At 38.2% G+C, this 16,675-nt stretch overlaps 1 protein-coding gene across 1 annotated transcript in view; it reads left to right on the forward strand.

Annotated features, from left to right (window-relative positions):
- P2RY2 (purinergic receptor P2Y2) overlaps positions 1-16,675 on the forward strand; it is a 588,691-nt gene that overhangs the window by 38,383 nt on the left and 533,633 nt on the right. The gene's annotated exons all lie outside the window — the stretch shown is intronic.

Genomic DNA, 16,675 nt, shown 5'->3' on the forward strand with positions numbered 1-16,675 from the left:
AGGTTGTTTTTGTGTTTTTTGGCCAAGAGACAGACTGACGCACAAGTGTTGGAGACCCTCTTACAATCTTCATTTAACGCAGAAGGAGGTGGATTGGTAGTCATAAGGGAGTGGAATCTTGTGGGAAGCAGAGAAAACTGAGAGGTGGGTGCCCGAGTAGGTAAGTAGGGGGGTGGCCACACTGAAAGAAAATAATGTGGTCTTAGCTGCTGAATCAGGGAGCATGTATTCCCATCTTTCTGAAATATTGTTAGAGAGGTGCTACCCCTTTTATTGAGGAAGATACTGCCAGAAAACACACTGGTACCTAAATAACAGGCAGCTGTGAACCTGCTGAAATTCCAAAGACCACAATTGTAGTCTTCAGAAATGTAGAATGACAAGTGTGAAGGAGGGCCATATATACTAAATGTGAGGCTGTGGTACATTGGAGTATTCCTCCAGTTCAAAGACTCCAAGACTTAGCAATATCAGAGTATACATAGCAGGGCTGTGGAGGTACAGCATCCCATATGGGGTGTGCAGGTAGGAGCACTTGAAAGGTATACCATGAGTTTCAGAATATGATTTTCTTTTGCTTGAATTACAGTTTAATTTTTGAATTGTCTGCACTTGTAGCAGCAAGCCTTGCAGTTCTGACTGAGAGCAGTTAAGACTGACATCAGATATACTGCAATCTGGAGGACTGTATTGGGCTTGCTGCTGACAGTGAAACTGATGCCAGTGGCTGTAGGACCAGCACTTTTATTGAACTGGTGCTGGCTGCAACATTGACTGGTATACTGACCAGCCAGTATCTGTATACAGATATTGCAAAGAAGGGGCTCTCATTATGCCACCATGTAAAAGGTATGGGTCCCAAACCATTTATTGCACTAGCTGGTTTACCATAACATGTTTGTAGACACAGTAATGTTTGTCTGGTAATGGGTGAGGAGGCCAGAAAAGGCACCATGGAAGGATATAGTATGAGGCAGTAACAGTACCTGTTGAAGACCCAAGTTCTGGGGCCATGAAGGAAGGATACCATGCCGCTGAGAGACTTTGCCACTACTACACTGGAGAGTGTAACTTCATGCTCTTTATTCTGATTTTTTTCCAGTTGTTACAATGAGGGCAGGTTAAGGGAGCAGGAGTTTTTATGCTCTTCACAGAGAGCCACTACAAATTGGGTAATATAATTACTTAGTAAAAGAAGCTGAAGGTCTTCGAAATTGTCTTAAAAATAAATAGACACACCTGGTGCAATAGTAATGAGTTACTTTTAATGACTTAAAAAATGGCACATGCTAGGTTTATTAAGTAAATGATTAAGTCATAAAAACTGATTTTAGGACAGTGGTAGATAGCAAGTTGGACTTTAGCCAGCAAGACATATTCTATAGCCCATGTCTGCTCTCTCTCTCTCTCTCTCTCTCTCTCTCTCTTTCTGTCTCCATGGAGATTATTGTACTACTGCTTACCTCACTAATATGATGTATTATTGCATGCAGTATTGTATTTTATAAGTTACTGTAAAGAAGTTGAAACAGTATGATTCCTTACAAGAAAAATCATAGGGTAGGAAAAACTAGAATTATACAGAAAGGCTTCAGGAGCTGTTATTATATTCTGTTTATTACAAATTACAGTTAAAGTTGACTTCTGCCCAGTGTGTAAGGCAGTGCCTGATCCAGTTATATTTCAACGACTATGTCGGGAGCATTATGCTGTGGGGAGCTAAAATGAAACTGGGGAACATATAACTTAAGTTGCTAGAATCTCCTTGTGTTCTGACTGAGAGTCCTTTTCAAACAATCTAGAAATAGAGCTGATAAGTATATTTTTTGGCACTTTTTAACTGTTCAGAGTTCTGCACTGTCTTAATTTTTGCTTGACTGAATTATTTATATATTTGCTGGCATTGTTTTCTGATCTAAACTGGTTTTGTCTCCCCCTATTTATTGCAATCAGTGAGTTTTAAACTGTGCACTGTTGTCCTTTTACTGTATTTGCTTTCACTAAGTGTATTCTCCGTTTACCTGTAAAAAAGAAAAAAAATCTAGCCTGTTTGCTTTTCTTCCTACTTTTTTCTTAACCAGTATAGTCCAGTTACAGATTTTGCTGTATTCAGGACTGTTTACGTAGTTTCTGAGTCCATACCTTTCAGTGATCGAGAGAAGACTTTCCTCCTGTCAGTGAGAGTGGTAAACACAGGGCAGCCTATCAGTCGTAAGAGGAGTGGTTTCAAACTTGGCAATTGTAGCTTATTGGCCGTTTGGGCAGGATTTCTATCCCCCTTAAATTTCTGGCTTAAAAACTCATGTTTGCGCGGCTTGTGTCCTTGTTTAAGCTCCGTGGATCCCCTTTTAGCATCCTAAAGCCTACAAGAGCAGCAGAGAGGACAAAGAGAGACTTTTTTGATTTAATCTAAGTATCAATGCTTTACTTGCTTATATTACTGCTTACTGTACTTGTTCTGCCATTTTTACACCCTAAATTCAACTGCATTTATTGTAATTTTAGCTACACACTCAAGTGTGCTAGCCTGAACTGTGTTTCAAGTGTTTGCTTGCCTTTTATTGCAATCATAGTGAGTTTTAAACTGTGCAGTGTTGTCCTTTTACTGTATTTGACCTTGCTAAGTGTATTCTCTGTTTACCTGTAAAAAAGAAAAAAAATCTAGCTTGCTTGCCTTTCCTCGTGCCTTTTTCTTAACCAGTATAGTCCAGTTGCAGATTTTGCTATATTCGGGACTGTTTTCATAGTTTCTGAGTGCCCCATACCTTTCTGTGATTGAGGGAAGCCTCTCCACCTATCAGTGAGAATGGTAAACCTTGGGCAGCCTATCAGTCGCAAGAGGAGTGGTTTCAAACTCAGAAACTGTAGCTTATTGGCCGTTTGGGCAACATTTCTATCCCTTTTAATTTTTTGCTTTAAAAACCTGTGTTTGGACAGTTGTTGCCCTTGTTTAAGCTCCGTGTATCCCCTTTTGGCATCCTAAAGCCCACAAGAACAGCAGAGAGGACAAAGAGAGACTTTTTTGATTTAATCTAAGTATCACTGCTTTAACTGCTTATATCATTGCTTACTGCACTTGTTCTGCCATTTTTTTCTCCCTAAATTCAACTGCATTTATTGTAATTTTAGCTACACACTCAGTGGGCTAGCCTGCATTGCGTTTTAAGTGTTTGCTTGCCTTTTATTGCAATCATAGTGAGTTTTAAACTGTGCACTGCTGTCCTTTTACTGTATTTGCTCTCACTAAGTGTATTCTCCATTTACCTGTAAAAAAGAAAAAAATCTAGCTTGTTTGCCTTTCTTCCCACCTTTTTCTTAACCAGTATAGTCCAGTTACAGATTTTGCTGTATTCAGGACTGTTTTGTAGTTTATGAGTGCCCCATACCTTTTTGTGATCGAGGGAAGCCTTTCCACCTATCAGTGAGAGTGGTAAGCACTGGGCAGCCTATCAGTCGCAAGAGGAGCTTATTGGCTGTTTGGGCAGCATTTCTATCCCTTTTAACTTTCTGCCTTAAAAAACATGTTTGCACAGTTTTGCGTGTTGCACAGCGCCGCTAGGCTAAGGTTAAACTATTTCTGGTACCAGAAAGTCTAATCTTCAAATTTTCCCTTAAATCTTGCCAGTCTAACATCCGTTTGCACTCAACTTGAGTATCAAAGTCTAGCACTTGCTCAAAGCCTCTTATAGCATTTATTGGACATTTTTACTGCTACCAGCACTAAACAACTTCAGTACTATTAAATTCATATCCATCCAGGTATGTCTAAAGGTCAGTTCCATGTGCTCACTTGTGGTAACCTGGGGAAACTGGGCATCCTGAGGAAATGTAGCAACTGCCTCATGTACACAGACAACCCTCTCCTTCTACCTCCCAACACACAGACTTGTGAGAGATGCACCTATATATCCAAGTTGGAAGCAAAGCACTCTCATGCCATGACTGCACATGCCAGCCAAGTGGAGAAGGTCAACATCTGCACCACACCACATTAAACACATAATCCTCCAAAGCATACACCACCACAATCCTCACACAGAAACACAAAACACACATCCACCTTTGCAGAGGCTCTCATTAAAAATCTACCCAAACATCAGAGACCTCCAAGGCAGACACGCAAGCAACCACCACACCATGGTACAAACTATACAACATATAGTTTACGCGAACAGTGTGCAACCAAAAAAAAAACCCCTAAGGCAACACAGCATACCCAATACACTAGTTATAGGTGATTCAGTAGTAAGGCACACTGATGTCCCATTCACCAGGTTGAACAAGGAGAAAGGTACATTTAGCTGCCTGTCAGGCACCAGGATCCACCATGTAAAGCAACTGCTCAGGTCACTGCACAGCAGGTACAAATATGACTCGGTCATTGTCCATGTTGGTGTGAACAACTTGATATGTATCTCTCTGGACTACATGAAAAGAGACATGGAGGAGTTCTCAGACCATGTAGCTCAGGCAGGTATGATCCTAGCCCTGAGTAGCATCCTGCCATCACCCAGAATGATACCACAGTACAAGCAGAAAATGATTAACTTCAACAATTGGCTAAATTTCTGGTGTCATTCTAAGGGGATCCAGTATCTGTGTGCCTGGGATGACATGATCGACAGACTTGAATGCCTCACCAGAGATGGCCAGTATCTGTCACCCCTGAGATTCCAGATACTAGCTAAGGCACTTGCCACCCCTATAGTGCCTTTTTTAGGCAATGTCCTGATGTCAAAAGTACCACCGTAACTGCTACAACCAAATGGAAACTGAGGGTTATGCTACTCAAAGCTAGAAATTTGAATCTCAAAATGCACTCACTCGAAACCCTCTTTAAAATGGAGAACATTGATGTCTGTCCAGTAACTGAAACCTGGTTCAGGGCTCCAGAGAGCACCCCCGCGCTACCAGGTTATAATTCATACCACAACTTTAGGCCCCAAACCTGGACCGAAGCACTAAAGGTGGTGGTGTCTCCATATTCATAAAGAATGTACACACCTCCAGACTAGTAGCCCAACACAACATTTTGGAGACACTCCAGGTATAACTAACACTGGCAAAGACAGCAGTCCAGGTGGTTGCCAGCTAAAGGTCCCCCACCATGTCTCAAGACTCCCACTCCACATTCCTAAACATCCTGGAAAATACCAAAGTGCAACCCAACACCCTAATACTGGAGGACTTTAATTACCCCTACATAAACTGTGAAAATTACTCAAGTACTAACTCACTTGCTCAACGATTCCTGGAATTCATAAATTCCAATGCCCTGGACCAACTTGTTCTTACCTCCACTAGGGGTAACAACATCCTCGATCTGGTCATAACAAACATGAGCAACTGCTACTCTACATCTGAAATTAACTCCTTCCTGGTTAGATCTGACCACAAGCTAGCTAATCACCATGGATATCCACATCCTCCCTCTCCCACCATAAATGAAACCACTGTAAAAAAACTTCTCCAAAGCAAACTTTGAGCTCCTAAAAATGGAGGTGGCAAACTTTATGACATCCATGCAGTTGGAAAATAGCTGCACAACTGCTGAATCACACACCATTGCACTGTACGAACACATTCACAAGTGCATGGATAGAGCCATCCCAAACAGAACCAAGACACTTACCTCCAAAAAAAGGAAGCCAGTATGGTGGTCCCGTACCATAAACAAACTCTACAGCAGAAGGAAGAAACTGTTGCAGAAAAGGGTAAAGTCCCAAGACTGTAAAAAATCCCTAGCTAGCCTTAAGCAAAAAATTGAGATACCTCATCAAATCCTCTAAGTCTAGCTGTGAAAATAAAATAGCAGCAAATACTAAAGACAACCACAAGGCATTCTATAGTTATGTCAAGAATCTTTAGGGCAACACTCAGGTCTTCTCTGAGCTACAGCACAATGGCAACACATATACTAAGCCAACTGACATTGGCAATATATTGACTGATAGGTTCAGTGCAAACTTTACCCCACTTTCACCCCCCAAAGGGCCAATTGCAGTTCCCGAGAAGTGTCAAGTTCCTAATATTACTGCTGCTCAGGTTAAAACCGCACTGTCTAAAGCCAAGAACACAGCTTCCATGGGACCCAATAATATCCCTGGATGAATTTTACATGAGCTACAAAATGAACTGGCACCACACCTGAGTGCCCTGTTCAATCGCAGCTTCACTTCAGGCTTTGTAACCACCTAATGTAGAATGCCCACGGTTGTTGCACTCCACAAAGAGGGAGCAACTACAGACCCTGGAAACTACCGGCCCATTAGCCTGACTAGTCTGATATGCAAGGCTATGGAGCATATCATCGTGGACCTTATAAACAGGGATATAGGAAGCCTCCAAACTCTGGACCCCACGCAGTTTGGATTTGTGAAGGGTAGATCATGCCTGCTCAATCTGGTAGACTTCTTTGAGTTCGTCACCAGAACTGTGGACGAGGGCAAGGTGTTACACACAGCCTATCTCGATCTTGCCAAGGTCTTTGATACCATTCCCCACTCAGAAATCATTGATAGACTCACTAATCTAGGCATTAACCCCTATGTCACAAGGTGGGTTGCTAACTGGCTCACGGATAGAACTCACACTGTGAAGGTTGCAGACTCCAATTCGGACTACCAACCAGTCATGAGTGGTGTCCCACAGGGATCTGTCCTGGGTCCCCTTCTGTTCTGCATCTACTTCTCAGATGTTCAAGCCAACACAAAGGGACTCTAGCTGACCAAGTTTTCAGATGATTGCAAACTGGGAGCCATTATAGAATCCCCAACTGATGTAGACATCCTACAAAGGGGCCTCACTGACACCACTGACTGGTGCCTGAACCACAGCCTTAAACTAAATGCCAAAAAATGCCTCGTTATTCCCTTTGGGAAAAACTCTGTGTCCATGAGCTACCACATCAACGATGTTCCACTTAACTCAGAAGGTGTAATAAGAGATCTGGAAACACAGGTTGATAGCAACCTCTCCTTTGACAACTACATTGCCACTGTGGTTAGAAAATCCTTTTATGTGGCACATCTCATCTAGGAAGAAGGAGGTCATTGTCCTTCTCTACTTGTCCCTCATTAGACCTATTCTAGAATACAATGCCCTTTTTGGCATGTACCTCAATAGACACCTGCAACAGCTGGAAAGGCCGCAGAAATACCTAACCAAGAGGATTCTGGGCCTTAGACACATGCCCTGTACTGACAGACTCAAAAAACTCCAGCTATACTCAGTCTCATATTGCGTCCTTAGAGGCGATCTCTGCTTAACCTACAAAGTCATGTCTGACCCAGAGTTGCTAGATACGCTACATCTAAAGAAAATCTAGGCCTGCCATGCCACACGCTTCAGGGACCTCAGTCTTGTTACCAAATTAAATAGAACATGCCGGAGGGATAGGTTCCTTACCCAGAGACTGTCCATGCTCTGGAACCGACTCCCCATCCACATCAAACAGAGCTCCTCTCTGGCCCTCTTCAAAAGAAATCTTGACGAGTGGCTGGGAAATAGAAAATTCACCCCAGGAATCACCTCAGATGCCCTGCTAGATAGTGGCAATGGGAACTAATGTGTGTTGGTATGATACTAGGGATTCTTATTGGCTAGGCTTACATAGACCCCAGGGCCATTAGCCTAGTACACACCTATGAACCTATAAGCGTGTATAATACAAAACATGACAGATGCATTACTTAATAATGTATACCTTCCATAATGGAATAAGTTTTCTCTTACTGTCAGGAAAAGTCAGTCATTAAGTTTTTTCATAAAGTAATTCTGACACAAAGCTGCTTCAGGGGGTGTAGAGAGGTAAAGCCCTGACTATGGCCTTGGCAAGCCGGGTTTGATTAGCTGCTGGGGTGACTGACAGAGTGGCAGCGAGGGATGCACATGCCCATTCTGGGTGGGAGGGCACTTATCGATGATGCTTCCTTAGGGGAGGCATGTACTAAAGAGGGGGGGCTGCCCTTTGACATAGTTAACAAGCTTGGGAGTGAGGAAAAGGAATGGGTAGGGCATATGAAAAGAACACCCCCCCAGATGGAAGTATGGATGGCCGAGCTTCCAGGATGCCATATGGATGCATGACTAGCCCTGGCAATCTTGAGTAGTCCTTGGGGGTAGGAGGTTGGCTAGTAGACCCAGTATGGAAGTAGGGCACTGAGGGCCAGGCCATTAGGATAAGGTACAAGGGGACCAAAAAGGAAATACTCTTGACACATACATAATATACATATATGTATATGTATTTTTATATATATATATATATATATATATATATATATATATATATATATGGTTCCCCTTCACAAATTCAAATGGCCACAATCTTGAAAGTCATATGGCTGAGAACATATGCTCGAAATTGTGGAAGCGCGACTCTGTGAATGGGGAACGGCATACAGAGTAGAAGGGGAGATTTTCCTTTCTGTGCTGTAGTGCGGTCTCGGAGTTGGAATAAATAAGTAGCGAGGGGTGTGGGGGGTGCAGGGGGGCTTCCCCCTTGCAGAAACACTTTGTTTTGTTACGTTTTTCTTTTTTCATAGGTTAGTACTAGGCTAACTGCCCTTGCAAGCCATTGTAAGCCTAGCCAATTATCCCTTGTTAGACTCAAACCTTGTACCTTGTGTTTGTAAGGCAAACACCTTAATCATTAGGCCACCCTCCCACCCAGAAACTCGAGCATATGACTTCGGCCATATGCATTTCGAGTTTCTGAACATTCAACTTTGTGAAGTAGAACCATATACATATATATGGAACTACACTTTAAACTTTGAACACCCAGCTATAAACGTCCATCCAATGAACCAAACTCGGACAAATAGAATTAGCGCTTTCATTCACTTTTTAATACTGTGAACTTCTTCAGAAACAAAGTTACAATACCCATCCCTTCCTTTTATAATTGAATAATTACCATATACAGGAAATTACATAACCAATTGATATTGCAATTTTTAAATGACTTGTTTGTTTAAAACAAATGTATTAAAAATGTATATATACATACATACACTCTTTACTTATTCATAAATGTATGTGCTTATTATTAAATGCTAACATAAATATGTTTGTATTCTATCTATACAATAAAAAGCATTTTAAATTAATGACTTCATTTAAGCCTGGTGCTCTATCTGCACCCAGCAACAGTTGCCAAAAAGCTTCTTTACATTCTAACACGTTGTTTAAATCACCAGCAAATGATGCTTTCTCTACATTATCTAAACTAAAAAATTCAAACTTCTTAAATTCATTACATGACATAGCGTGCCTAGCTAGTGCATTTGTCTTGTCTTTTTTCTTTATTGCCAGTTGGTGTTCGTATATCCTACGTTTGAGACTTCTAGTTTTACCAATGTAATAATTTCTACATGATGAACAGGTAGCTACATAAACTACGTATTCACTATTACAATTGTGGTACTTTTTAGCCCAAAACGTCTCCTTAGACTGTCCAGTTGTTACAGAGGATGAATTACTAATGAACCTACACTGTTTACAATGATTACAGCTGTAAGTACCCTTTTTATTAGTGCACACACGGTTGGAACTACCTTCTTTCTCTTTTCCAGATTCTAACATATACTTGATGTTGGTTATCTTTTTATAAGTGAATCTTGGTGCCATCCCTAATATATTCACTAACTGTTTACCTAATATTATTCTCCAATTGTTTTCTATTATATTTTTAATATGCCACAGTTCACTAACTATTGGTATAGGGAATGAAGTTCTATATTAATTTCCTTCTCTTTCCAAGTCACCCATATTGTTGTTACTTGCTGTGCTAACCATTACATCGTTTGAGTTTAGAATAGGCTTAGCTACAGCACTTCTTAATACCTTATCTTCACTTTCTATTTTTCTTACCCAGTCTGAATCATACCCTCTGTTTTGAAATAGTTGTCTTAAAATTGAAACTTCTTTGTCAAATACCTCATTATTAGAAGTTAATCTGCTTAGTCTTATCATCTGTCCTGTAATGACTCCCTTTTTCATGTGTGGGGGATGCAGACTGTCTTTATGTAAGTACTGATTAGCAAAGTAAGGTTTTCTGTATATTTTGCTAGTGAATTCTTTTCTTTCTTGATTTATTCCTAAATTCAAATCCAAAAAAATGATAGTTTTACCGAATCCACTAATTTTGAAATATAAAAAAGTGGTGGTGGAATTTAGATCTTTGACTAAGTCCTCAAATTCATGTTGATTACCTGTCTGTAGAAAAAACAAATTGTCTATGTATCTGTAATATATCTCTACCTTATTGAAACTAGGATATGACTCAAGAAATGTTAGCTCCCAGTTGGCCATAACTAAGTTGGCAAAAGCGGGAGCTACTCTTGCCCCCATTGCTACTCCTGAAAGTTGCTTATATAACATCTTTTTAAAAAGGAAATAATTGTTCCCTAAAACCAAATCCATTAGGCTACAAATTGTATTGATTTTTTCACCAGTAAACTCTGTATTTCTACTCAAGTATTCTCTGAGGTACTCTATACCCTTATCTTGATCTATGGAAGTGTATAAGTTCTTTACATCCAAAGTACCAAAGAAAATGAGCTTGTCTGTTATAACATTTTCTCTCAAAATTTCCAACAAATGCCAAGAATCTCTCAAGTAATATTTAGATTTTTGAACGACTGGATTTAATATGTAGTCCAACCAAATTGAGCTGTTCTCAGTTTTAGAATGTTTGGCCGAAATAATAGGCCTAAATGGTGGAATTCCTTCATTGTTTTGAATCTTTGGAATTCCAAAAAAAGATGCTATCTTTGGCTGTTCTACTGTTAAAAATTTATAGCTGTCATTGTCTATTTCTCCCTGACAGAACATGTCAAAGAGTACGACATTTATATTCTTGTAACTATAGAAGAATATCTGGCATTACATTTGTTAAGTAAGAATTCTGGGATAAGAATAATGAAGGCTGATAAGGGGGGTAAAATAGTGATTATGAACACCAAAGATTATGAAAATGCAAAAGAACTAATGTTAAGGGAAGTTGGTACATATAGGAAAGTAAATTATGAACAAATAAATCAAAGTTACAAATCAAAACAATGAAGGAACAATTATTTCCATTTTAAAAAGGTGTTATATAATCAACTTTCAGGAGTAGCAATGGGGGCAAGAGTAGCTCCTGCTTTTGCCAACTTAGTTATGGCCAACTGGGAGCTAAAATTTTTGAGTCACATCCTAGTTTCAATAAGGTAGAGATATATTACAGATGCATAGACAATTTGTTTTTTTCTATAGACAGGTAATCAACATGAATTTGAGGACTTAGTCAAAGATCTAAATTCCACCACCACTTTTTTATATTTCAAAATTAGTGGATTCGGTAAAACTATTAATTTTTTGGATTTGAATTTAGGAATAAATCAAGAAAGAAAAGAATTCACTAGCAAAATATACAGAAAACCTTACTTTGCTAATCAGTACTTACATAAAGACAGTCTGCATCCCCCACACATGAAAAAGGGAGTCATTAAAGGACAGATGATAAGACTAATCAGATTAACTTCTAATAATGAGGTCTTTGACAAAGAAGTTTCAATTTTAAGACAACTATTTCAAAACAGAGGGTATGATTCAGACTGGGTAAGAAAAATAGAAAGTGAAGATGAGGTATTAAGAAGTGGCGTAGCTAAGCCTATTCTGAACTCAAAGGATGTAATGGTTAGCACAGCAAATAACAACAATATGGGTGACTTGGAAAGAGAAGGAAATTAATATAGAACTTCATTCCCTATACCAATAGTTAGTGAAATGTGGCATATTAAATATATAATAGAAAACAATTGGAGAATAATATTAGGTAATAAAGAGTTAGTGAATAGATTAGGGATGGCACCAAGATTCACTTATAAAAAGATAACCAACATCAAGTATATATTAGAATCTGAAAAAGAGAAAGAAGGTAGTTCCAACCGTGTGTGCACTAATAAAAAGGGTACTTACAGCTGTAATCATTGTAAACAGTGTAGGTTCATTAGTAATTCATCCTCTGTAACAATTGGACAGTCTAAGGAGACGTTTTGGGCTAAAATTACCACAATTGTAATAGTGAATACGTAGTTTATGTAGCTACCTGTTCATCATGTAGAAATTATTACATTGGTAAAACTAAGAGAAGTCTCAAACGTAGGATATACGAACACCAACTAGCAATAAAGAAGAAAGACAAGACGAATGCACTAGCTAGGCACGCTATGTCATGTAATGAATTTAAGAAGTTTGAATTTTTTATTTTAGATAATGTAGAGAAAGCATCATTTGCTGGCGATTTAAACAACGTGTTAGAATGTAAAGAAGCTTTTTGGCAACTGTTGCTGGGTGCAGATAGAGCACCAGGCTTAAATAAAGTCATTAATTTAAAATGCTTTTTATTGTATAGATAGAATACAAACATATTTATGTTAGCATTTAATAATAAGCACATACATTTATGAATAAGTAAAGAGTGTATGTATGTATATATACATTTTTAATACATTTGTTTTAAACAAACAAGTCATTTAAAAATTGCAATATCAATTGGTTATGTCATTTCTTGTATATGGTAATTATTCAATTATAAAAGGAAGGGATGGGTATTGTAACTTTGTTTCTGAAGAAGTTCACAGTATTAAAAAGTGAATGAAAGCGCTAATTCTATTTGTCCAAGTTTGGTTCATTGGATGGACGTTTATAGCTGGGTGTTCAAAGTTTAAAGTGTTTCTGCAGTGTTTTTGATATATATGGAACTACTTTGGAAGCTTGAACTTTCAAAAATTTGAACTTCATATGGTCAAGGCCATAACATCAAAGTTTTGAATGCTTGAAACTTCAATAAAAAAATAAAAACAGTTTTGTTTTTATATTTATGCAGGGGGCAAGCACCTCTACACCCCCCACGCCCCCTGCTAAGTAAATATACCAACTCCAATATCACACTACAGTGAAGAGAATGGTACATTTTCCGTTCCACATTGTATGGTGATCTCCATTTAAACTTCAAAGTAGATGTGTATATATATATATATATATATATATATATATATATATATATATATATATATATATATATATATATATGTGTGTGTGTGTGTGTGTGTATGTATATATATATATATATATATGTATATAATATATATATTTCTGTATGTATATATGCATATATTTATGCACTCTCCCTGAAATTCATAAAGGTCTATCCCTCCAGCAGTAAGCCAAATTTGGGCATTTTTTTTTCAGGTGGTAGCTATGTCTGATTCAGAGCTAGCCCTAATGCAGTGGTTCTGTGTGGTCTGTAGAATCACCTTGGTGCGATGATGGTCCAACTTACTGCAGATGTTACTGAGCTATTCCAGAGGACCATTGTATGGTAATGAGTCATGTGTTGTCCTCTGGAAATTCCTACAGTAAGTGATAAACACAGACAAGTGATCATAGAACCATTTGGCTGCATAAATCACTATCACCATCATCATTAATTAACTTAGGCAAATGTTCACATTCACCCATGATTATCAGTGGGAGAGATTGCTTTAGAGGCAAGTGTCAGGGAGTTTAGTGGATTGGTAGTGGTGGTGACTGGGTGTTTGTGTAGGTGTATGTGTGTGGCAGCATATTTGATTGTATGCAGCGTAACAAGTGGTTTTAGGTGAGTGTTTGCTTGAGTGTGTATATTCCCATGTAGTCGCAGTTGGGGGATTAGTTATAGTCAAGGGATAAGTAGAGAAGGTGTTTGTGTGTGTGTGTCTCTGTATTTATGGGTAAATGGGTGAATGCACCTTTGAGTGAGATTGGGTGAGGGGTTTGATGCTGTATTGTGAGTGTCTGCATGTGTGGTGCTTTGTGGGAATGTGTACGTGTGTGTGTGTGTATGTGCACATATGTGGGGCATTGCCATTTCTCTAAAACTTCCATAAACTAGTGAGCAAAGACTGTTATACTGGGATGGATAGAAGGAGACAGTATACACCAGGGATTTCTACAGATTACTTTCAGGCATATTCAAAGTTCATAAAACTTCAAGTCTCTCTGCATGAGGCAAATTCTGAGCAATTAGAAATTTGAAACTCTGGGTTATTGACTGACTGTAATAGTCACGAGGTGGGATAGGGCAGTTATACGGTGCAAAATCATGAATGTTTTATAACATCAGTGACAGTTGAGAGGTACAGGGATGTGTATGTGTGCGTGTTTGATTGTGTACATGTGTATGGGTGAAGGAATGAGGGTGAGTTTATGTGCCAGTGGGATAAATGGGCCACCAGTGGTCATTACATCAGCAAAGTGCTTCTTAGTGATTGTTGTAATCACCAGTTATCCCATAATGAGGTCTTTTCTCATCGCACGTAATGCATCTCTGAGTTGCTGTTTCCCCTTGATCATGATAAAGGACCCTTTTGACAGCAGGACTTACCACACTTGCAGCTGTGTTCTTTCTGAATCCTGGCCAAATATTTATATTACACACAAGTATTTGTTCTTTCTAAAACCCATATATTAAATGGTAAATATCAGGCAATTACAGCAAGCAATTGAGCAGCTTGAAGGCCAAATGCGTGACAGGTGAAGCTATGATTTTATGTTGAATTTCCCTTTGTAGTATGCATTGGCCTTCACATACATGCTCTCCATTACTTCATAGTCATCAAATGTTCATTTATTTTCTGTATATCTGAACCTTTTTTAATTGTATGAGTCATTCAAAAACACAACAAATAAATGTAGGAAACCAGCAGTGGTTCAAATAGTAAAAATTCCATAAATTAATAAAGACTAGTCAAGCCAAATGTAAGAAAAAAATAAAACCAGTATTTAAACCAGAAAAAAAAAAATGTAATAGTATGTTCAAATAAGTAAAAATTTAATCCAGAAAAAAAGTTGCATAATATTCAAACAGGCACATGTAAGTTCTTTCATCTTGTCATTTTCAAAACTTTATTTCAAACTAAACATATATAGCCAAAATGTTTCCAGGATAGAACTGAACATAGTAAAGACCAGTTAATGTCCACCTGTCAAATCAAGTCTCATATTACCTGATGTGTTGAATGCCACGGATAAGAAAGAAAGCAAATAAATTAATATCATTTTTAAAAAAAGTCCTAAAATTCAAAAATTATATAGTATATGTATAGAGATAGTACTCAATTTCATTTGCACGAAGTATTCCCTGGATTCAAAGAAGTTTTCCAAGTCATGAGTATTTAAAAAATAATATTGTATGCAGCCATGCTATTATTTGTACAAATGTTAAAGAGGTTTGTGTTCTATGTCTTGGACTGTGTTATGTCTAGATTTATGTGGTGGTGACCTAAACATTTTATCTGTATTTTATGAATTCAATGCAGCTTTCATATTCTTCATAGTTTATTTAAGTCATTTTTATTCATTTATTCTGTAAATTATGTATATCATTGTGGAGACCCGATGGTTAATTACTAATTTCATATCCAGGTTCCTCTTACTTTTGGATCACACTAGAAGTTAAGGTATACGTGTCCCATAGAAATACCTGTGGCAGAGTATAACAGAAGGGCTGCTGCAGGAAGGATACCCCTAGAAGACAGCAGATGATTGGCACAGTGTTGCCACAAGTAAATATTCAGTGTGTGTGTGTGTGTGTGTGTTCACTTCTTTGTATGTGCTTGAGTGGAAAATTAGACTAGCAGAGTGACTGTGTCTATGTTTGGTCTGTGTGTAATGCTCACATGTGAGCCATTTGCTTGCAGTATGAGTAGCAGAGTGATTGTGTATGTAATGCTCATGTGTTAATGTTTGTTTGTAAATGCTGATGTGCATTTGTGTTAGGTGAAATGAAATACTTTACTTTGGCTAACTCTTTGAAACAAAGTGGAAGTACATTTTTGAAGCCTTTTTATATTACAGTCAAATATCTGAAGTTTACACAGGCATCAGAGCAGCTGTAATTTCTGGGTACAAGGATTGTCTGCATGTGAAACTTTCCATTCCTGCTCTTTGCTCAAGTTAAGTTATTATTTTGGTTTGAGGGACTGAACTTCTCCATTTATTTGAAGCAAACTGTAATTCTATTTAAAATATTTATAACGTGGACACCATAACTGGAGATAGATGACTCCTTAACTGATTTGCTCAGAACAAACCTTCCACTCAAATCCACAAAAAAGAAAATACAGCTCAGTTTTACAGATATGCACAGATGGCTAACAGGATCTCATTTATCTCCAAAATGACAAGAAAATTAAACTAATGCTATTTATCAGACAGTATGTATAACAGCATACCACAGTTCATCATAATTTCTGAAAATAATGTTACCAATGAGCAAATCATCAAACCAAACTTGTATGAGTTATCATAGACCAAAAGCCTACTTTTGATCCATGGATCAACTATATACAGTAAATAAAATGTGCACAAACATATAATATAATTTAATTTAAAATAAAAACAAATCTAATGCCATAAGCAAGGCTACAAACAGCTCAAGCAGACCTTTACCAACCATGCTTTATGCCTCTCCAGTTCTAACCAACATCCAAATTATACAGCTAGAAAACAGAAGAATGTTAAAAGGTACCTACATTTGGCTCAAGTCTTCAAAATAAACATCACTGTTTTGCTCTGAAACTTCTCCAATGGCTAGAACTCCAACAAAGCTTAAATGTAGCAGAACTGTGACTGCTCATTGTGT

Source organism: Protopterus annectens, chromosome 5.part0 (assembly GCF_019279795.1).
Source record: "Protopterus annectens isolate FY-2018-M chromosome 5.part0, PAN1.0, whole genome shotgun sequence".
Taxonomy (NCBI): Eukaryota; Metazoa; Chordata; order Ceratodontiformes; family Protopteridae; genus Protopterus; species Protopterus annectens.